The sequence below is a fragment of the Ambystoma mexicanum genome, chromosome 6p, assembly GCF_040938575.1.
Source record: "Ambystoma mexicanum isolate Mex_15411 chromosome 6p, UKY_AmexF1_1, whole genome shotgun sequence".
NCBI classification, from domain to species: domain Eukaryota; kingdom Metazoa; phylum Chordata; class Amphibia; order Caudata; family Ambystomatidae; genus Ambystoma; species Ambystoma mexicanum.
Genome location: NC_090935.1, coordinates 292,812,453 through 292,834,669, shown reverse-complemented (window position 1 = coordinate 292,834,669; position 22,217 = coordinate 292,812,453). Strand labels below are relative to the sequence as shown.

At 46.2% G+C, this 22,217-nt stretch overlaps 1 protein-coding gene across 4 annotated transcripts in view; it reads right to left on the bottom strand.

The window, feature by feature from the left end:
- WDR7 (WD repeat domain 7) overlaps window positions 1-22,217 on the bottom strand; it is a 2,460,073-nt gene that overhangs the window by 1,620,016 nt on the left and 817,840 nt on the right. The window lies entirely within an intron of this gene.

The window sequence follows — 22,217 nt, the reverse complement described above, 5'->3', positions numbered from 1 at the left end:
CATACTGAGTTAATTCTTTGTATGCCGAATCAGTACCGTTTTCTCAGTGTGTCATACTTGGCAGATAGCTAAGCAGAGCAGAAACAAGTCAGGGAAGCTTGAAATGAAATGCACTGACACAAAGGAAAAAGAAACTTCAACGTTATGTGATCAGACACTTGTCGAGGAACAGGGCGTCTTGGCAGTTCCATGGATACACGGAAATAGATTGCGCACAGAGGACGTTGACATGAGACGTGCATTGGGAGTGTGAAATGGGGCGTGAGCACCTAGCTCATATTTGACGGTATCACACACCTCCCTTCAATTCATTCCATTTGCAATCCTCCCTTTCATCCAAGGACGAAAAACAATCAAACCTTACACTGTGTATAATGCGTGGGTGTGCACAGGTCACAAACAAAATTCAAACGCGGTGACCTTCACTTACAAAGTGAGCGAATAGCCTTGCAGACCACAGTGGCATCTGAAATATTTTTGAAAATGCTACACGAAATTTCTAGCGATTTACTTTTTAATGAAAACAGTTTACTTCCAATTGCTTTATTTTAGTGTCTCTCTGGTGAACTGCTCTCTCCCAGCAAGCACCCACCACCTGTCAGCTCAGCCCGTCTCCTGTTCTCAAAGCAAATCAGCTAATCATTTTTGCAAGTAGAGAGTCTTGAGCCCTGCTCCAACTTTAGTGCAAAATCCATCTCTGCTCACTGATTCATGCCATCTCCAAACCCCTCCTGCCAGGCAGCGGTCCCTTGAACCCATGACCCCTGTTTCCTTTGAACGCATCTGGTCTCCAGACCCAACCCCCGCACCACCACAACTTCACCTCCCATATACCTAATCATGAGGTGTCATATTTTGGAAACACTGACACCCCACTGCATTTTTAATCGTAAAACTTCGACGGAAGATTTGATCGGCCCCTCCGATAAGGCATCCGAAAGCAACGACCCCTAACACATGCCCCCATAAAAATATAGGTCAGAATGCACCTATTTCTCGCAACAACCCCCTTTGATGCGTTGTTTTAATTACAGTCAGTAGTTCTCGCGTGCCAAGTTTCTTATGTACCCTAGTCTCATTCCTTTGTGGGACGTGTATTTATTCAGCTATTCGGACATGTGCTTGATAAGGCACCTGCAGAACCCCAAAATGCTTTCATGCTGATATCCATGTGACCCTCCCCAATCAGTGAAAGACCCACAAGAGCTTGACGAAATCTTGAAGAGTGAAAGCAGAGCGTTACACTGTATGGCATCCTCCAAAAGGCACTTCTTGCAAAAGAAATGGACAAAGAGGATACATTCCAAAAGACAATTTGGACGCTTTATTTGGACACTTTATATAAATATTGTTGAACAAATAAATAGTTGCTAATCTTCTGAACCGGGAAGTGAATTGTTCCACGAGGTCTGCTTTCGGTGGACAGGGCACGTTTGCAATGTTTTGTGGCTATGTATGTGTCCTATGAGTATGTATGTCCAACACAGTCAAACTGAGATCTTTCACAAAATCGAATTCCATTTCCTGGTATATTGGCTTGACCATCCATTTTTTGCTTTTTTTCATAAAGGCCATTGTGTAATGAAGCATACCAAAGTTTCCTGCAGTCCTCGATTGTTCTCTCTATGTTCTCGTTATGCGCTAAAACCGCTATTAATGTCCGATATTGCATCCCGTCTATGTCAAAATGCAATCTCTTAGGCCTGTACTTTAGGTACATATTGTGGAACACCACCAAATCTCCTGTGTGACAGAATTCTGTGAGTCCCTTCAGAACTCTTGATAGAGTTTTATTAAACATAATCTTCTAAAGAGCTTTGTGTGGAGGTGAAGATGGAACCAGCCACTTCTTGCGTTCCTGCTCCTCCGATAAAGGTCTATGTGCACATTGGTGAAAATGTTGGTTCTCTGTCCATGAGTGAACGTTGGAACAGTGGTGCATCAATGAGTGCCATTTTTCAAGTAGAATTTCCACAAACCCACCACAAGTTTTGGAGCTCCACCAAAGATGGTTGATTAAAGACAGGGACCACTGTAAAATATTTTCAGAACCTTTTATTTACCAGCAGCTGTGATCTTTTTGATTGATTGATTTGGCAATGTGCCATACATCAAATTGATGGTGAATGTTTGGAAACTGCTCTCGCATGGCCTTGGCTATTGAAACATGCCTGTCGGTGGCTATGAGGTCTATTTGCATTCCCCTCGATTGGAGATCTTCCAGGAATTTTATAAAACCATGTTTCTCCATGGCTACTGAGGATTTACATTCGGACACCTGCACAACCACCAAACCTATATGTGCAGTACTTTGCTGAAAATCCAGGGCTGTTACACTGTCCATCGCCAGCTAACCTGAACCATTTGTCAAAGAATGTCCTTTTAATTGACATTTGTTCAATTTTCCAAGCTTCACTAATGGCAGGGAATAAATATTCTCGTCGATATTTTTAGTACTGGGTTTTAGAAAGGAACTGGAGCCCCACAAATTTACAGAAACTGGACAACTTACTAAAAGTAGAGCCAATGAAAAGTAAAGCTGCTGCACACAGATTTCCAGCTGACACTTTGCCCAGCATTGGTTGAGTGGACCATGAAAATGCAGCATGGAGCAGGCCACAGGTGGCTTGGATTTTCAGGTTTGTGCCTTTGATACACGAGTCAGATTCACCAATAGCTGCCTGCATACTCCGCCCCCCCTCACTGGATGGACACATTTCAGCATCAGTATAATCTGTACCAGGCAGCTGTCGAATACAATGTATTTGTGTTCCTTTATTAGACTATCGTCTTGCATGAATGTGGTTTGTGACTCAACTGTGGTGGACATATCGGCCGAAGAGGACACACTGAAGTCGAGATCTTTGGCTAGTTCCTCGGTCAATTGCGTTGTGGCTTCAGCGTCTGTTATTTCTGCTTGTGTTATTTGCACACAATTTGAAGAAACTATCACTGTCGATTGTTTATTGGGTGGCCCTTTTTTTGCAGGTGTAGATTGTGTGAAGTGGTCACTGAGTAATTCAAAAGCATCCTCCTTATATTCAGTTTCGTCTTCATCTTGTCGAGTTCTCACATTGTAGCAATAGTCCAAAACCACTTTGCTTGCTTCGCCGGTCACATTCAATTCATTTTCTGGCCATTGGGCATAAGCATCTCGAGTCCGCTTATTGACTGGACTACGCCGCGCCTCAAATATTAGATGCTCCATGGTGAAATCTGTTTGGCAAGCTGCATCTTGGTTTCATTTGTTGTCTGTGTCTTCATACTTCATTTTCTTCTGTGCCTCTAGCAGATGGGTTGTAAAAACATGTTCAATGTAAATCCAAGGTACAGTATATAGCACTTTAGACTTTAAAAAACTATGTTATGAAGAGAACACCAACCCAAACCCCTTTTTGTAAACAAAATTGTTTGTTAGCTACCCTTGTTTTCTTGATTTTCTGTGAAACTGTTCTTCACTGTAACGACTGCACCAGCAAGCTAGTCCGCCACCTCTGATCCATGCGTCTCCTCTTCTAATTCCCAACCTTGTATGCATGCCAGGAATATAATAAACTGTGTATGTCATTTAGTCAAAATATACATTTCAAATTTCACCTGATTGATGGCTAGTGTACTCGATCAGAGATCACTGTGCAAAACCCAATGTTTGTAATTGTTAGGGAGAATTCTCTCTTTAGGCTGAATTTCCTAACCTAGTGAGTCCCCCAGCAGCTTTGCTGGATTTCTGGAGGTTTTTTTTTCTCCTGCCAAGAGTGAGACTCTTTTTCTCCCACTCTTGGGCATGATTTATGGTATTCCTTTGACTGTTAATGTGTTTTATGGGCTATGGGGTCCTTTACTCCATAGGGTCTCATGTGCAATGGCTGCTGCCGCATGGATAAAATGTGCAGCTGAGCGTAAATGCCAGTGGATAAGTGTCCAGATACCCAAGGGAGGTCAGGGCTAACCCGCCAGTGCGCTTATTATAAACATTTCTACAGAACACTTGAATAAAAGGCGTGCGTCCCGGAGGCCAGACATCGACATGTAACCCAATCCGCCCTTTTGCATTCACATGCCTGCGAGATTGCTTGAACCAGTGCATGTGGCTTCCAGTGGACTGATGCTCTACCCGTTGCGCTATTGCCGTCCCATGGGCAACTCAACTTTATCTTAACATCAACCACGGCAACGCACGGAGCACAGACCATGCCCAACCACCCATGTACGGCAAAAGGAAAACACCCCCGCTTGTGCATGTGTTTTTTAAATTAATGCGGCTAACACACGGGTACATGTGAAGACCAAGTATCAAAACATTTCGCATGACCGTGGCCATCTGAGCGCTGCTTTAAAATAACGCGGTTAACCCGCTAATTCCCGCCGGAAAGCAAATAGGCAAGGGGTATCTAATAAAGCCCGAGGCCCCTTCCCCGTGACATGACATTTAACCTTAATAACATTAAGCGCCCGCCGCCGGTCAAGTGGTGACCACTGCCACACTGCAAATGTTCCCAATTAATTCATAAGCACGCAACCAATTCCACATATAACATCCTCTGCCTGATATTTACTTACAAGCTCGCTCTCCGCAACGGATCACGTATTAGTTGCTGTACCAGCCCTCACTTTATGTCGATCCCGGTATACCCGCAGCAGCGTTCCACTTTCAGCAGCGTTCCACTTTCGGCAGCGTCCCACTTTCAGCAGCGTCCCACTTTCAGCAGCGTCCCACTTCGTTCTCTATTCACCCTGCTCCTTACCCGACGCCCCTTCTTTGCCGCGACGCTGTTCCTCCTTTGCTGGAACCCGCCATCACCGGAACCCTTCTTAATCTGTAACGGCCCTCAGCAACACTTCCTCAGAAACGGCAACACGAACAGGTCCAAACGAAATCCTTCCTCACCGCACAGCGTGTCTGCAGGGTCCTACTGCAGGAGCTGGATGTCTCTGCTGTAGGATCCTGCTTGTTATAAAGGGGCTCAACCCGCCCCTTTCCTTTGTTTGCCCTTCGTGGGCTTCGGGGTGCTTTTGGCGCCGTTCCGCCCCCCGCACCCTGCCCTTTCCCACGGTGAGGGGAACAAGTTAAGAGAGAACCCTGCAGCCGTTACCAAGCTGCCTCCTCCATTTTTCTTTGTGCTTTTCGTCATCAGCGGCATAGTTCCCTTACTTTATGTGACCATGGAGTACCGTTCCAGGACGGTAGGAAAGGACACTTTAAAAAAAAAAAAGAAAATAACAGTTACCCTGCTGGGGATTATAATCTATGCTCCGGCATGACAATCCTGCTATCTCACAATTGCAGATTCATTTTTCTTCATTTAAATGGTCTGCTTGCTAATGAAGTCTATTCCCAGGTAGTTACTCTGCAATTTTAGAATTGCTGTAGGGGCAAGGGGCTTGTTTACGCACAGAGGGTTGCAGGCAATCGGAGGGGTGGGCATATCAGTGGTTATAGTCATGGGCATATCTCTTCAGAGGTGCGAATGGTGGGTTAAGGGAAGGGGATGCCACATAAAGCTGCATTCTGAGGGGGCAATGACACACTAATGGTGGTCATTTAAATGTATATTCTTTCATCACGCTTTCTTTAGTCTTGGGAGAACTTTTGTAGATCACAGTTTTTTGGGGTGCAGGGAATGACTGGAAGGACCCAGGTCAGTGGTTGAATTGGGGAGGGGGCCCGGTGGGGTTTAATGACTGTATGGGGGATTGAAAGCAGCAGAAAAAGGGGACATGGCAGAGGAACATCGTTCCACTACTTTTTTTGTACACTTCGACCACAAGCGCAGGAAGGGATTGCCGTCACACAGCACACTGATAAACGTGCCAATCTTCACTCCTACAAGAAACACTCTATATGCCCATTCACAACCATGGGAGATTACAGAAGCACCTATAAGTGAAGGGACACTTCATCAGAGACAATGGAAGGCAAAGCATACAATGAAGTGGTGTTTGCGATTTTAAACCACTGCATGCTTTTGAACATCATACACATCCAACCATTATGACATGTGGTTGGGAGGACTTTGTATCATATGAGACGATTCACGTGCTCTCATCACTTCTCTCCAGCAGGGAGCCCTTTTCCATGAGGCCAGGGTGGTGAGGCCGCTACCAGATAGTCCCCTGCAGGTGGTATAAAGCGGGAGGATCTCATGGGGGGATAATCACCTGCCCATCCTGCTCACCCCCTCCCACGCCCCCCTCACCGTATAGTTTAAAGCCCTTATGAAAACATCAGACTCCCACACACTCTAGCCTCCGTCTTCGGCTAACCTCTTTGTAGACAGTAGACCCTTGTACTGTTATAAGGCAAGCTAAAACCAAAATTGATGGGAAGTTTTTGAATTAATCTGAACCACTGGCATTGCTCTGGGCAACCTTCCACACCACTGTTTTTTAGCATATGGCTGGACCCTTTTTGCAATGGCATAGACGGGTTAAAAATTATAAATTACTCACCGTAGTGACTAATTTATTCCTAATCCATAGTCCCCTTTCCTCCATACTGTATGGGCGTCACTCGATAGAGACGGGAGACAGAAACTTTTCCACAAGAAAAAATCTGCTTTCCTTTTAAAGAGGCGCGTGGGGGCGCGACCCTGGGAGCATGCGCTCCCTGACTCTGCCCACCGGCGCCACTCCTCAGTCCCCTTTGACGAGTCGACAATATTACCATTGCCCAATGACACCAGTTTTATTAGGGGGAGGATGGTGGGACGTATGGAGGAAAGGGGACTATGGACTAGGAGTACGTAAGTCACTATGGTGAGAAACTTATAATTACTCCTACGTTCCATCCCCCTTCCTCCATACTGTATGGGCGATTACAACTGAATATAGCCCCAGGGTGGAGAGGTGACCCCCCTAAGAAAACAAGTTCCCGTTCCTTAACACTGCCTGCCCAAATACCGCTTCCAACCTGGAGCTGGCATCCAAACAATAGTGCTTGCAGAAGGCCAAGGCGTAGCCCACATAGCAGCCCTGTTGGTGATCGGCACGGAACGTGCCTCTGAACCACAGCTGTAGCTTTGGCTCCGATATCGTGGCCATGCATATTTGCAGATAACGGTTTGTGCTGTCCCTCATATGCCTCCTTGATGGCCGCCACCATTCATCTTGCTACGGAGGCTTTGGAAGCTTGATAGCCTGGCCTTGACCCACCGATTTGTGGAAGCTTTTAGTCCTGTCCAGGTAGAATTTTAAAGAACACCTGATGTCTAGACAGTGAAGAACCCTCTGAGCATCATCCTTAGGGTCCGCGAAGAAAGTGGGTAACACTATCTCCTCATTCAGATGAAAAGAGGAGACCACCTTTGGTAAGAATGCAGAGTACGTTCTAAGCACCACCTTGCCCCTATGGAAAGTAGTATAAGGCTCTGAAGATTAATTCAAAACCTTTCACACAACACTTTTCTGGTTTTTAGTTTGTCTCCTTATGTGAGACAGGGTATACCCAGATGTGGGTCCCTTGCTCGCTGTGCCATAGAGAACCAAGCTGCACCTCAGGGGGAAGGCCCAACAAGGCCGAAACATGTTTAGGGTTGCTTGTGTTTCTGTGCAGAGGGGACCTGGACTAGCAGTTCTGGCAGTGCTGTTCCCATTGGTGGCAGTACCCGATGGATTTGCATATGGCTGGACCTTTTTTGCAATGGTGCAGACAGGCTAAAAAATGGTGGTGTGGAAGGTTGCCCAGAGCAATGCCAGTGGTTCAGAATCATTCGAAACCTTCCACACATCACTGTTCTGGTTTTCTGTTATAAGGCAGTCCACCTCAAGGTTCTGGAAAGTACCGAGATGAAGAACATCAGGAATATATATTACCCAAATACTGGCACAAGGTGGGGCACAGGAACAAATAAGAGCAATGCCAAGAAGGAACTGCAGCGGTATAGACTTCTGCAGAGGCGTGGTTTCTTCTCCGCCATAAAGACCAAATAAGGACTACCTAATTAAGGGGAAAAGCCCAACCAGGATGAGAGACTGTGATGCCCGGGAAGCACCAAGGAGACGCGGAGAAAGCCAGGACGGAGCCAAGAGGAGTCTGCTCCCAGAGTCAAAAGGACAACGGAATTCCTTTTCCCAACAGTGTGCGGACGGTAACAGGAGGCTGACAGACAGGGACACAAATGCAAGAGGAGGCGTCAATTCCGTCGGTCCAAGGGTCGGGCAGGAGATCCTCCAGGTGAAGGCACAGACTCACTGAGATGCCCATGCAGCACACAGAGTAGGTGGGAGACCCCAGGAAGAACCGGGCATGCAACCTGGGAGCATGCAATGTAATGGGAGAGGCGCAGGGACCTCTAGGGTCTGTAAACTACAGGAGGCATAAACCCTGTATGGATATATAAAAAGCAGCACTATCCCCCTTGTGACAGAACTTGGCAAGCAAGGCAGCCAAAAGGACAAAGAGAAGGGGAGAGAAATCAGGGTCAGGAACACAAACCAAGAGAGTGTTACGAGTCATCTTCCACGTGGCAGTACTTGGCAGGGAAGTGAACCAAGTGGGCCAAACCAAAGAAGAAGAGAAACTGGGGTCGGGGGCACAACAAACCTAGTGAAGTGAAGACCATGGGAAGGGAGCCAATCCCTCTGGTTGTAAAAGATTGCTGTATGATTGTCAGAAGAAAGGAGTCATTTTCCTGGTAACTCAGACCGGGGGAAGGTCCAACAGTCCTGGGGAAAGAGAGTCATTCCACCGGGCTAATTCGTAACTGAGACCAAACGCCAAAAGGGAGGCATTCAGCTGGCCCACGAACTAAACATTGTTTGGAGCCAGGAGAAGTGATGCATTCTCCTAGCCTACGAAGTAAATATTATTTGGAACTTTGTGATCTGGGGAAGGGAATCATTCCCCCAGGCTATCTGAGACTGAATGTCTGGAGAAGGAAAGCAATCTCCTGTCCCACCAAGGAAGCATTGTGTAGAACTTTGACCATAAATCAAGAGGTGGGCGACATTCTCCTGGGACCAGAACAATACTGCTTTATGCTTTAGTTTATACTGTAAGGGACAGAAGTAAGGGTTTCTTGACACAGGATGGTGGACCCTTTTACTTTAACAGACATCCTGGCAGACACCTTAGATCTTTAGTTGAAGCATGGAAACCCCTCTTAGGAATAGGGACAGATAGGATTTCTCTTGCTATAATACTTTTAAAAAGTCTTTATCACCAAACATGCAACCTTTGTGTCAGAGTCTTTCTTCTGCACCCCTACAACTAGCAAGGCTCCCACACAAAGAACACTCAGAATACAAACACATTTTCCAGGCCAGGCCTACCAGAATACAAACTATGCTATTTTTTTTATTTGCGAAATGGTTTCATAATTGAACGTTAGACAATTAAATAGTCACATGATCATATATTAGACAAATACCAAATCATAATCAATCAGCATCATAGATTAGACAAATAAAATAATCCTAATCAATTCATCAGGTTCATCCCTTAATACTTAAAAACCATGAAACGTTATTGCATAATTTACAGATCAAATATGAATCATAATTTAGCAATTTCAAATCTTCCTAAAATCCAAACATTCGAGACACCTTAAAATAGCTAAGGATAAGGACATTTATTTTCCATTTAGAATTTGTGATCAGAAGCAATTATGGTTATAAAATCGGAAATCCCTAATAAAAGAGTGCAGGTATTTACATCTCAATTGTCTAGTGCGGGAGCAAATGTTTTAAAGTTTCTATATGGTCTTCCCCTGTGCAGTATGTGAATATTTTATTATTTCTCTTGATTTCAGTTCTTTAAACTACAACTTCATTAGTAGGGAAAAATGTGTTCTGAATCTGAGAAACGTACATCTTCAGACTTGGGGACGGAAACTTAGCAATATAGGGCACATGTTGTGAGGGAGATTGTATGCTTCTTAGTACATTCTTATATAATGAATATGACCTTTCTGCCTCACTAGTACATATCCAGTCTCTTTCCCCTACTGTCATTTTGACCTTTAAAGGTTCTAATTCAAGACAATCATTGGACTGATTTAAGGCTTCTAACATAGTCCTGATCTCGTTTACCAATTCATCAAAGCAGGGACAGGTATTGTTCTCAGTTAATCGGTGCAGTTGCCTTAGAAGCGACCAATCAGGAGGAAATGTAATCTTTCTATAAAAAGATGTAGATTTCCAATCTAACCACGCCCGAATAGACAAGCGGCCGAGTTCATAACTGACCACTAGGGCTGGAATATACCCTGGCAAGCCTGATACTTTTCTCCAGATTAGAATGACGAGTCCCAGTCCCTTTGGTTAGACTGACAGCCCAGGTCTGTGTCATAGAGCAACGCAGATATGGCCTTGGCCTTACAATAGGTAAGCGCTGGTAATAGGGAGAATTTCCCCAATTTATTTATGATTCTTTTCAGTTGGGCTGAATACAAATTACACTTTCTTTCAATACTGTGTAAATGTTCTTCCTTCTTCACCCTTTACTTTCGACTTAAACCTACAATTCAGCTTTTTTCCGACCACTAATCAATCTCCGTATGACAAATAATTAAAGACCCTAATTTGAGGTAAAGCATGAAAATCCTCATCCAACAGCCCAAGTTTCAGGTAGAGATTGAACAGCCTTGGTGAACACCACACTGCATAGTGACAGGACCTTACAATCTCCTCTCTGCATCTAAACGGCCCTGAACACGCTTGTCATCATGGACCATCAGCATCTCTAGTAGAGATATAAGAATTTCCCAATCCCTTAATTTCCTCCATAATTTGCCTCTAATCACAATATCAAAAGCAGATTTAAATCTACAAAGGCCATATATAGTTTTTCAACATTTTTACAATGTAACTATTAACTTGGGTCCCCAGATCCTTCCTAAACCCACAATGATTGACATCAACCTTTCCACATCCCTTGACCAAGAAGATAAAGCTTCCAATGCTATCAAAGCAAAAATATTACTGCTAACATCCAGACGAGCGATAGGCCGGTAATTACTAGGAGATAGCCTATCGCCCTTCCTGAAAATCGAGATGATAAACGCAGTCTTCTATGAGTCTGGGTTACTTTTCCTGGCTAGGATGTCATTAAACAAAACATACAGGATATCTGACCATAGACCTGGGTCTGCCTGCCTAACTAAACTGGAGGTCCCATCAATATCCATAGCTCTAGATCAGGGTGGTCTAACTCCAGGCCTCAAGGGCAGGAATCGTGACAGGCTTTCAGGCTATCCTCATGAATATTCATGAAAGGAAATGTGGCTATATTTAGAATCATTGGATGCAAATGTATCTTATGAATATTAATGAGTGGTATCCTGAAATCCAACATGTTTCCGGCCCTTGAGAGCTGGAGTTGGACAACCCTACTCTAGATGATTTAGTGGCCTTGATCAGCAGTTCAATATGGTCTTTGTCAAAGACCAAAGACCAAAGACCAATTCAATTATGCATAGAACACCCCCATTTCTTGAAGTTATCATCACAGGTGTAGGTAGAGTACAAATATTTTAACCATACGTCCTCTGAGATGAGGTTTGTCTGTGCATATTCTTGCCTCCCAGTATCTGCATTCATTAATCTCCAAATAAATCTGGAGTCCCTTTCCCTAAGAATGTTTAACACCAATTGACCCTACTGCTGATACAAATGTACCCTTTGGCGTTTCGCCCAGTTTTTGAAATATGGTCTAAATTTTTTGCCTCATCAATATATTTTTCAAAACGTAATCTGGATCTCAATAGTCGAAGATTCCTTCGCAATTCCCCTTTATATCTTGAATGAACCAAAAACGTTTGATTTTCCTTATTCTTCCCAGTAAACAGTGTTTTCCACCATTCTTCCATCAAGACTATTTTCCCCTTAATAAAATGGGAAAGGTTTAGGGCTTAGAGACAATATTTCATTTTTTCCCCCTCAAGAAGCTCAAGAGAGGCTGGTAAATCCGGATTAAACCTGGTTATAATCCCAGGACACCACGTAGTCTATTTCCCGCGTTATTTACTCAAAGATTCACAGCCAAACTAGTTGGCATACCAAAGGATTTCAAATCGAAAGCACTACCCACAATGTAACTGTCACTATTCATGGTTTCAAGAATACTAAAAGCTCTATATGCATTCAATAAAGAACGCAAAGTAAAAATATAATCAATAAAGAACATGAAGTAAAAATATAATCAAGGGTAGATGATGCTCTATTGATTTCCACATTTTTTCCAATACTTTCCCCTCTGCAATGGTCCCGCATTGTTACAGGGAAAATCCCATTCCTTCGAAAATTGTATCCAATTGTGATTGATACACTCTCTAATACCTGCTTTTAACCTCATCCTTAGGCTGAGATCTCCATAGTCTTCCCCACAATACTAATTTAAAATCACCCAACAAAATTAAATTGAAGCTCATCCACAAACTCAACCATTCTTGTAACAAATCTTCAAGATGGGATATGAAATCCTTTCCCTGCATTAATAGATGATTCTGATAAATATTGACCAACAACAAATCCATTCTATCCTCTGGGTGGTCACGGTCGCAAGACAATGGGATGGCTAAGTTACCCGGATGGTCAATCATAATTTCAGTATTGATATATGATATGATATGGCTTTTATAACGAGCCTGTACACAAGTGTTTCTAGGCGCCACAAGACAAGGGAGGGAAGACAGTGGGGGAGACGAGACAAACAATCCTGCTAGGCCTTGTGACATTGCGATCGTGCAAGTGTGGCAATGAGAAGTGCAGGGGGAAGGGAGGGTGGACTTGAAGGAGAAAGGTAGGGGGAAGAGCGATCAGGACAGCATGGCTTGAGTATGTGCAACCAGGGCAGTGCAGCTCTGGGTAAGTGTGATGAGGCAGGGGGGCTGTAAGGGTTACAGTTACAGCCCCTAAGTGTACGGAAGGCCAGGTCGCAGTGCAAGGAAGACTGGTCATGGAGGAGCCTGGTACCTAGTGAGACTCCGAGGGTACCCGGCACCAGTCGGCGCTGCAGACGGGTAGGTTAGCAAGGAAGTGAGAGAGAGAAGACAGTGGAGAAAAGGAGGATCTTGAGCTGCTTCTGGAACTTCAGTTGGTCGGCTCAAGTTTGAGAGGGGCAGGGAGGCCATTCCAAAGGGAGGCACCAGCAAAGGAGAGATCTGCCCTCACAACTCTGCTTGGAGAAGCATCTGATCCTCTGAGAGTTAGAGGTAGCTGAGCGAAGGGATCTAGACAAACAAGTTACATACCCCTGCTAACGTTCTGTCAACTGGATGTTCCTCCCACGTATTCCTCATCTAGGATATCTCCTATATCCAGCTTCAGCTGCTTCAGAATTTTCTTTTCAGCTGAGGATGCTGTGCGTCGATGCAGTCGACTCCATGTCTCTCTCGAGGGCATCCGCCTCGAGGATGACATCATCCTTCACATCCTTACTGTCCCTCCTCCCCCCATCCAGCACTATCTGAAATGTCGTCAGGCCTAGTACGATAGTTGCTTGTTTTGTTCCTCGCCTCCCTTTCTGCACTCCTCTCCCTCACCTTTTGTTTTTCCGGCTCTACCAGAAATGTTGTCAGGCCTAGTACAGTAGTCGCCTGTCTGGTTCCATTTCCTTCCCACTCTCCTCATCCCTTCCTTATCTGTGTCTCAGCTCTTGGACTATCTGAAATGTCGTCAGGTCGAGTACAATAGTTAATTTCACATCCTTACTGTTCATGGCTTGTAAGAATGTCATTGTATTTTCCCTTGTTCCCTCCCTTGCCTTGAATTGCTTTGAAACACATTGTTTATAGGTGCTATATAAATAAACTATCATATATCAAAGGTATATATGGAATGTGCAACGCCCATTGGCTTAGTTCTGTTTTTTCGTGTTTTTCTTACAGTAGAACTACCAGCATTAATGTGGTTTAGACTACACTAGACTCTGAAGGAGCGTAAACTGCAATAACATGGAAAATTCTAATGGGGGTAGGCTGGGAGAGGCGATGAGGAATAGTTGGGAGGAAAAATCCAGTCAAAAGAATGTTAACAGGGGTAAGTAACTTGTTCTTTGAATGGATTGTGTCCTCCCACGTATTCCTCATCTATAATAGATTCCCAAAACAGTATTAAAATTGGCGTAGGGAGTAAGAATTTTGTAATCAAGGGTTGTTATAAACCGAATGAAGGACTGCCTGCCCAAAGCTTCCATCCTGATTTAAGGTGGCATGAAGGCAGTAATGCTTTGTAAAAGTTTGAATGGTAGACCAAGTGGCTTCCTCAGAAATATTTTTTATTGGAACCCTTCTTTGCAGAGCAGTAGTAGTAGCCATGCCCTTAATGGAATAGGCTCTCAAGCCTTCTGGAGGATCTTTCCCGGACAGTCTATAGCATTCAGTAATAGCTAATATAATCCATCTGAACAAGGTTTGTTTAGATACAGCCTGTCCTAATCTATGGCCAGTATTCCTATAAACAGTTGGCCATCTAGACAAAACTTTGACATCCTTGAAATGTAGAAACAGAGGGTCCTTATTGGGTCCAGTCTGTGTAACCTTTCCTCTTCCTTGACAGGATGAGGTGGTGGGTAAAAGGTAGTTAATATCCACTTTTGTCCAATGTGAAAATCTGATTTAATCTTAGGTAAAAATGAAGGTTTGACCTTAAGGAGGACCTTGTCCTTCTAAAAAAAAAAAAAAAAGTAAAAGGTGGTTTAGAAGATAGTGCCTGCAACTCACTCACACTACGGGCTGATGTTAACGTTACTAACAAGATGGTTTTGAATGTTAGAAGTCTTAAAGGACATGAATGGAGTGGTTCAAATGGTGCACACATGAGAAATTTCAAAACAAGAATAAGGTCCTAAATAGGAACTTGAAAAGGCGATGGAGGGAACACGTTAGTAAGTCCCTTAATAAATGGTACTACCAAAGGTATTTTAAAATATGGCATTTCCTCAGACGAGCGTTTGAAGATGGAAAGCGCAGCCAAATTACCTTTAATGGTTCCATCCTGGAGTACCCGGGTAAGCCAAATGCAGCAAAAAAGATAACACCTCCCGTGTCTTGCATAGAAAACCATCCACATTCTTATCCCTGCACCAGCTACAGAATTTTTTCCAACAGCAACGGTATAAAGACTTTGTTTCTGGCCTTCTGGCCGAAAGCAAGATCTCCATTACGTCCTCCAGGAGGTCCCAATCATTCTATCTCAACCTCACGGAAACCATGCGTGAAGGTTGAGCGTGTTGACCTTTTGATGGAGAACCCGACCTTCCTCTCGCAAGAGAAAGTCCTATCTTTGTGGAAGACGGTTTGGAGGACAGATGGACATGTCAAGAAAGTCCGGGTAACACATCCTTCTGGCCCAATCTGAAGCAATTAGGATCATGGATTTCCTGAACTTTCTCAACCTCTGGATCACGTGAGGAATGGCGGAGACTAAACTCCCACCCGAACGGGCCCCCTCGACACTTCTTGTGGGAAATTCCCTGGAGCTGAACAGTTTGCACTTCCGGTTGACAATGGTCGTGAACAGATCCACTTGAGGGGTTCCCCAAAGGCTGAAGATCTCTTTAAGGACTTTGTGGGAGACTCTGCTCTGCCTGCTCAAAGCGTCCACTGCCATAGTTTCCACTTTGACTAGGTGAACTATCTGTAAGGCGATTCCTTCTTGTATTGCCCAGAACCAGAGCTGTATTGCCTCTCTGCACAGTGGTAGGGATCCTGCGCCTCCTCTCTTGTTGAGGTAGTACATGGCCACTGTGTTTTCTGTCATTATCAGGACATTCGTTCCCCGTACATTATAAGTTACTCACCGTAGTGACTAACATACTCCTAGTCCATAGTCCCCTTTCCTCCATACTGTATGGGCGTCGCTGGCTGGAGATGGGAAACAGAACCTTTTTCACCTGAAAAATCCTCTTCCCCCTTTAAATTTAGATGCATGTTGGTGCGCGCTCCTGGGAGCATGAGCTCCCCTCACTCAGCCCACCGGCGCTACTCCTCAGTCCCCTTTAACACATCGACAATATTAACATTGCCTAATGACACCAGATCTGTTAGGGGTGGGGGGGCGGTGGGACGTATGGAGGAAAGGGAACTATGGACTAGGAGTATGTTAGTCACTACAGTGAGTAACTTAAAATTACTCCTACATCCCGTCTCCTTTCCTCCATACTGTATGGGCGATTACAACCGAATGCAGCCCCAGGGTGGAGAGTGCCCTCTTAAGAAAAGAAGTTCCCTAACACTACCTGACCAAATGCTGCATCCGTCCTGGCGCTGGCATCCAAGCAGTAGTGCTTGCAGATGGCCGAGGGAGTAGCCCACATGGCTGTCTTGCTGATAACATGCCACGGAACAGTGTCTTTGGAAAGCTACCGCCGTGGCCTTAACTCTGATGGCGTGGGCATGCATGGTTGCTGGTAATGGCTTGTGCTGCCCCTCATACGCCTCCTTGATAGCCATAACCATCCACCTTGCTATGGAAGCCTTGGAGGCCTGACAGTCTGTTGTTGACCCCCCAAAGGTGACGAAGAGGGCGTCTGATTTGCAGAAGCTCTTGGTTCTGGCCAGGTAGAATTTTAGAGTGCGTCTGACATCTCGACAATGCAGTACCCTCTAAGCATTATCCTTAGGGTCCGTGAAGAAAGTTGGTAACACTATCTCCTCATTTAAGTGACAAGAGGAGATGACCTTATGTAAGAATGCAGGGTGTGTTCTGAGCACCATGTTGTCCTTATGAAATGTAGTATATGGCTCTGAAGCCACTAGTGCCTGGATCTCACAGATTCGGCGTGCCGAAGTATGGCCCACTACGAGGGTAGTCTTAATGGTTACTAGCCTGATGTCATCGCTCGAATGGTTTATGGGCCATGGAGCCCAGGACCACATTGAGTTCCCACACCGGGTGTGGTTTCTTGGTGGATATAGTCTAGTTAGGCCCGCTAAGTGACTCTTAATCACCAGATTAGAGGATGAGAATACTTCCTCCTGAGAGTTCTTGTAAAATCTAATTGCCGCTAGATAAGTGCAGCATGTATCTACTTGCACGCCTCAGTGTGCAGGGTGTGCTGAGAAGGAGAGCACGTCTTCCAACGTGCAAGTCAAAGGATCAATTTCCTTTGACTCTGCCCAGTGACAGAACCTGGTCCACTCGCTTTTGTACTGGCTCCTGGTGGCGTCACTCCTAGCCCCCTTTATAATGGGCAGGTAAGCCTGTGACAGGTACAGATGCTTCAGAGAGACCTGTTCAGGAACCATGCTGCAAGGGCTATCTTCTGCAGGGAGGGGTGGATGACTGTGCCCCTATGCTGTGAGAGTAGGTGTGCTGGGTCCAGTGCGAGGTGTGCTGGGACCTGGTCCGACAGGCTGAGCAGCTCCGAGAACCAGGGTCGTGCTGGCCACCATGGGGCTATCAAGATGATCCGAAGGTACCTCGACTCCCGGTTCCTGCAAATGACCTTGTGCACCAGGGGAGTGGGGGAAAAGCGTAAGCAGTCATGTTGTTCCACTGGATCAGCATTGCGTCGCCCAGCAAACCCCTGCCAGGATGCGAATTGGAGGCACCTCCTGTTGGCAGAGGTGGCGAAGAGGTCCACCTGCGGATGACCCGACCTGTTGAAGATCCCCTGCCGGTGATAATAAGGTATCGGGTAATATTATCCCCACCAATAATATCGCCATATATATGGTTGTGGGGTAAGGCCATAGGCAATATTATTAGTGAGGATAATTTATGTGGTTATTGGGACTGGTGGTTGCAGGGCTGTCCCCCGCTCCATTAAAAATATTATGGGGGTTGCAGGGGTGTTCCCCGTAGGTACCATGGCTTAATATTGCTGCAAAAATATGGCAAAAGTTTTGTATGGCGATATATCTGCGGGGATATTAACACATGGAACCGATAATAGGTAGAATGGCTTTGAGAGCAAGCCAGATGGCCATCATCTCGAGCCAGTTAATGTGTGCCAGCTGCTCCTGCCGGAACCATACTCCAAAGACACTGACTGTCCAGGGTAGCTCCCCATCCATCTAGGGACGAGTCTGTGGTAATGGTGACCTGAGGTGTTGGTTGCCGGAAGGGCCAGCCTATCCACAGGTTGTTGTCCGTACCCCACCAGATCAGTTCCTGGTGGAGCTGTTGTGGTATGCTGACCTACTCCACCTGTGAACCCTTCTCTTGGCTCCATGAGGCTGAGAAATATAACTGCAGCCGCCTCATTTCGAGCCTCCTATGTGGCATGACCATAACTCCCAACAGGTGTTGGTACCACCACGGCAAGGTCATTGATCTGCTGAGAAAATGCCCCGTGGTCCTCTTGATGGCTGTGATCTTGTCCATGGAGGGGAAGATCCTCTCGGAGCTCATGTCCCAGATAAGACCCAGGAAAGTCAGGCTCTGTGTGGGCGCCAACTGTGACTTTTTGAGATTGATAGAAAATCCCAGGTCATACAGTGTATCCGTGGGGGTGGAAGCTGTATGTATGAACACCCCCAGCGATCTCGCTCTGACTAACCAGTCGTCTAGATATGGGTAAATATGATGGCCCTGCACCCCGAGTTGGGCTGCCACTGCGTTTGTTAGCCTTGTAAATACCCTGGGGGCTGAATTGAGTCTAAAGGGTAGGACCCTGTTTTGAAAATGAAAACCCATGATCCTGAACCTCAGGAAGGACTGATGGGGGTCCCAAATCGGGACGTGTAGGTAGGCATCCTTCAGATCTAGGGGGCACATCCAGTCTCCTGTACACAATGTCTTTGCTATGAAAGCTGGGGTAACCATCTTGAACTTTTAGAGGGGAAGGGAAATGTTCAAGGTGGAAAGGTCTAACACAACTCTCAGGCTAGCCTGTTTTATTTGTGTATGGCGAAAACTCATGAATACAAGCACATGCCCCGCTGAGAGGCTGGGACTTCCTCCACAGCCTGGCTCGCTACCAGCGAGCATATTTCTGCCTACAGAGTTGATGTACCAATCCGCAGAGGGGAGGAAGGAGGAGAAGGAGAAAGGGAGAGCAGGAAGACCATGGATCCTTAGAGGATCCATGGGTCCATGAACCTTGTCCTCCAGTGGTGTATGTGAAGGACAAGCATGCCCCCCACCGGAGACTCATGGATCCGGATGGGCCCGTTATACTTTATTACCCTCTGAGGCTAGGGCTGAGGAGGGGGACTGGAAAAACCCTGTATTAGCTGCCTTGTGCTATTTGCGCCTGTACTGGCTAGGGGATCCGTCAGGTTGCCTGGACCGGCGCTCCTGAAATCCTCTGAAGCCTCTGAAGGACCGACCATTGTCCGAGCGCTGGTGCGTTTGGCTGTAGGTTTTAGGAGTGGATTTGGTGAGGATCAATAAAGTCTGGGCCAAGGCAGCAGAGGTAGAGGGTGTGGAGGTCGGATGTTGGGAAGGGACCCTCGCAGACTGGACATCTGCTGAAGAATGCCGTCGTCGACATGCACCGGGGAGGAGCGTGGCGCCAGAGGACAAAGCAGTACGTAATAATTGAAAAGAAAAAAAAGACAAGAATACTTCTCCAGGGCAGAGCGTGGAATTAGTATACCAGAAGCCTAAAGAAGGAGTGCTGGTGAAAGAGGTCCGTTCTCATCGATGTGGAACAGTGGACTGAGGAGTGGCGCCCATGGGTGGAGTCAGGAGAGCTCATGCTCCCAGGGTCGTGCCCCGCCCGCATCTAAATTTAAAGGGGAAGATGATTTATCTGGTGAAAAAGGTTCTGTCTCCCGTCTCCAGCGAGGGACGCCCATACAGTATGGAGGAAACAGGAAGGGACGCAGGAGTAAGAGGACAGAAAAGCCTTCAGCGCAAGTCTGATTGCTCTGAGCTCCCAAAGGTTGATATGTAGTTTGGACTCCGATGGGGACCAATGACCGCTGATTGTCAGATTGTTGGCGTGGACTCCCCACCCAGCGAGTTCCACTACCGTTATCTCTGGCCATGGTTGCCAAAAAGGTTCTCCCTTCAGAATGTTGTTCTGGCAGGCCCACCACAAGAGATCCTGTGTGACCCTGTTTGGAACCTGAAGTTGGTCTGACATGTTGCCTGAGAATTTAGACCGTGGTGTCCTGAGAGCCCATTGAAGGGATTTTATTCTCAGGCGAGCCTCTAGCACCAGACGCAGGATGCCATGAGGCCGAACAACCTCAACAAGTCAAAGACCGTGAGATGCTGGGAACGCTGTAATTCGGTGACCATCTGCAAGGTTCCCCCCCCCTTACCCCCCAACGATGTATCCAGTACAGCCCCAATGAACTGGAGCTTATGAGATGGTGTCATATGGGACTTCTTGTAATTAAGGGAGAAGCCCAGTTTATGGAGCGAATGGCAGGATACGCTGAGATTACCCAGGACTTGTTTGGGAAAACGCCAATCGTCCAGGTAGGGGTAGACGTGAATCCCCCCCTCTCCTGAGACTCGCTGCCACCACCGCCATCAGTTTGGTGAATACCCTCAGGGCAGAGCTCATCCCGAATGGCAGAACTTGAAACGGATAATGAGAACCGCCAATGGGGAACCTCTGTACTTTCTGTGCTTGAGATGGATTGGCACATGAAAATAAGCATCCTCAAGGTCCAATGACACCATCTAATCCTGGATCTGTAGGGCCTGAAGGATCTGAGAAAGTGTGACCATCTTGAACTTGTCCTTGCTGAGAAACTTGTTCAAGTATCTCAAGATGCGTCTCAGTCCTTCGTCCTTCATCCTTCTTAGGGATTAGGAAAAATGGAGAATACCATCCTTTATTCCTCTCCGTTACATGTACTGGCTCTATAGCACCTTTCTCTAGCAGGCTCAACATTTCCTGCGCAAGGAATGGATCTGGAACCTTTAACTAATGGTTTCCTGGTGGATGATTCTGAGGTCTCTGAATGAAAGGGAGGCAGTAACCCTGGGCTATGATTTCTAATGCCCAAGCATCTAAAGTAATCCCCTGCCATTCTTTCAGATGCTGAGACAGTCTGCTTCCAACCGGGGTGATGGCTCTTGAATTATTTTTGCATTTCTTGCCTGAACGATTCCCATTCAGCTGGAGTAGAGGCCATAGTAGGGCAAGATATACTTCTCTCTGGAGACGAGTCGGATGAGGAAGACGAAAATCTATGATGCCTTTTCTTTGACTTTCTCGACGAAGAGTGGCGAGAGCCACTCTGCTACATAGACCTTTTAGTTTTCTTCCGTCGAGGAGAGTCGTCCCTCGCTTCGTCAGAGGAATATTTTTTCGACAGGACAGACTAAGGGATTTTTTGGGGAGTTTACCTACAGTCAATTTCCCTTTACACTCCTTCAGAGCTTTTCCCGTCATCAATTGACACGACTGATGGGCTGAGGTCTTGTGCTCCACACAAAGGCACCACAAACACACCCAATGTGGGTCAGTCAGCGATATTTCATCGCTGCAGTCTTGGCATTTCTTAAGCCCGGTCTTCGGGGATGTCGGAGCCGAAGACAAAACCATCTTCACAATTAAAAGCAATAATATGAAGCGTGCCATAGTTCACAAACCATACCTGAGGCCAACGGATGCTGTGTGTTCCATATATACCTTCGATGACATCATCCTTGAGATGGAGGCCCTCGAGGGACATTGAGTCGACCGCAACAACGCACAATGCCCTCTGCCGTAAAAATTGTTCTGAAGCTGGATATAGGAGATATCATAGATGAGAAATACAGGGGGAGGACACAATCCATTCGAAGGAAGGTATTTAGGCAGAGAGAGTTGGATATAGTGAGGGCCTTGGCCCCAGAAAGCCTTGTGGACCATGCAGAGGGTCTTGAACTTGATCCTTGTCGCCACCGGAGCCGGTGGAGAGATTTCAGGGCAGGAGAAATGCAGTCCCTGGGCTTGAGGGCAAGGATAACTCTAGCAGTACTATTCTGGATTAGGTGCAGGGTGTATAGAGTTGAGTTAGGAAGATTGAGAAAGTCTGTTGCAGTAGTCCACCCTGGAGAGAACTAGTGTTCTGGTGACAGTGAGCTTCTGGAGGAAGGTGAGAAAAGGTAGAATACTTCTGAGGAGGTGCATCTGGAAGTCGGCCTTCTTGGAAAGGTCAATAATGTGAGGAGAGAAGAGGAGAGTGGAGTCGAAGATGAAACCAATGTTTTTTGCCTCACAAGATGGCGAGGGAAGAGGGCCCAAGGAGGGCGGCCAGAGTGAGAGGAGGAAAGCAGGAGCAGGGGTCCCAATGAGAATGATCTCATTCTTACTGGCATTAAGGCAGAGATCGTTGGAGGTGCACCAATCCTAAACCGCGGACAGATAATCGGGAATGAGCGAG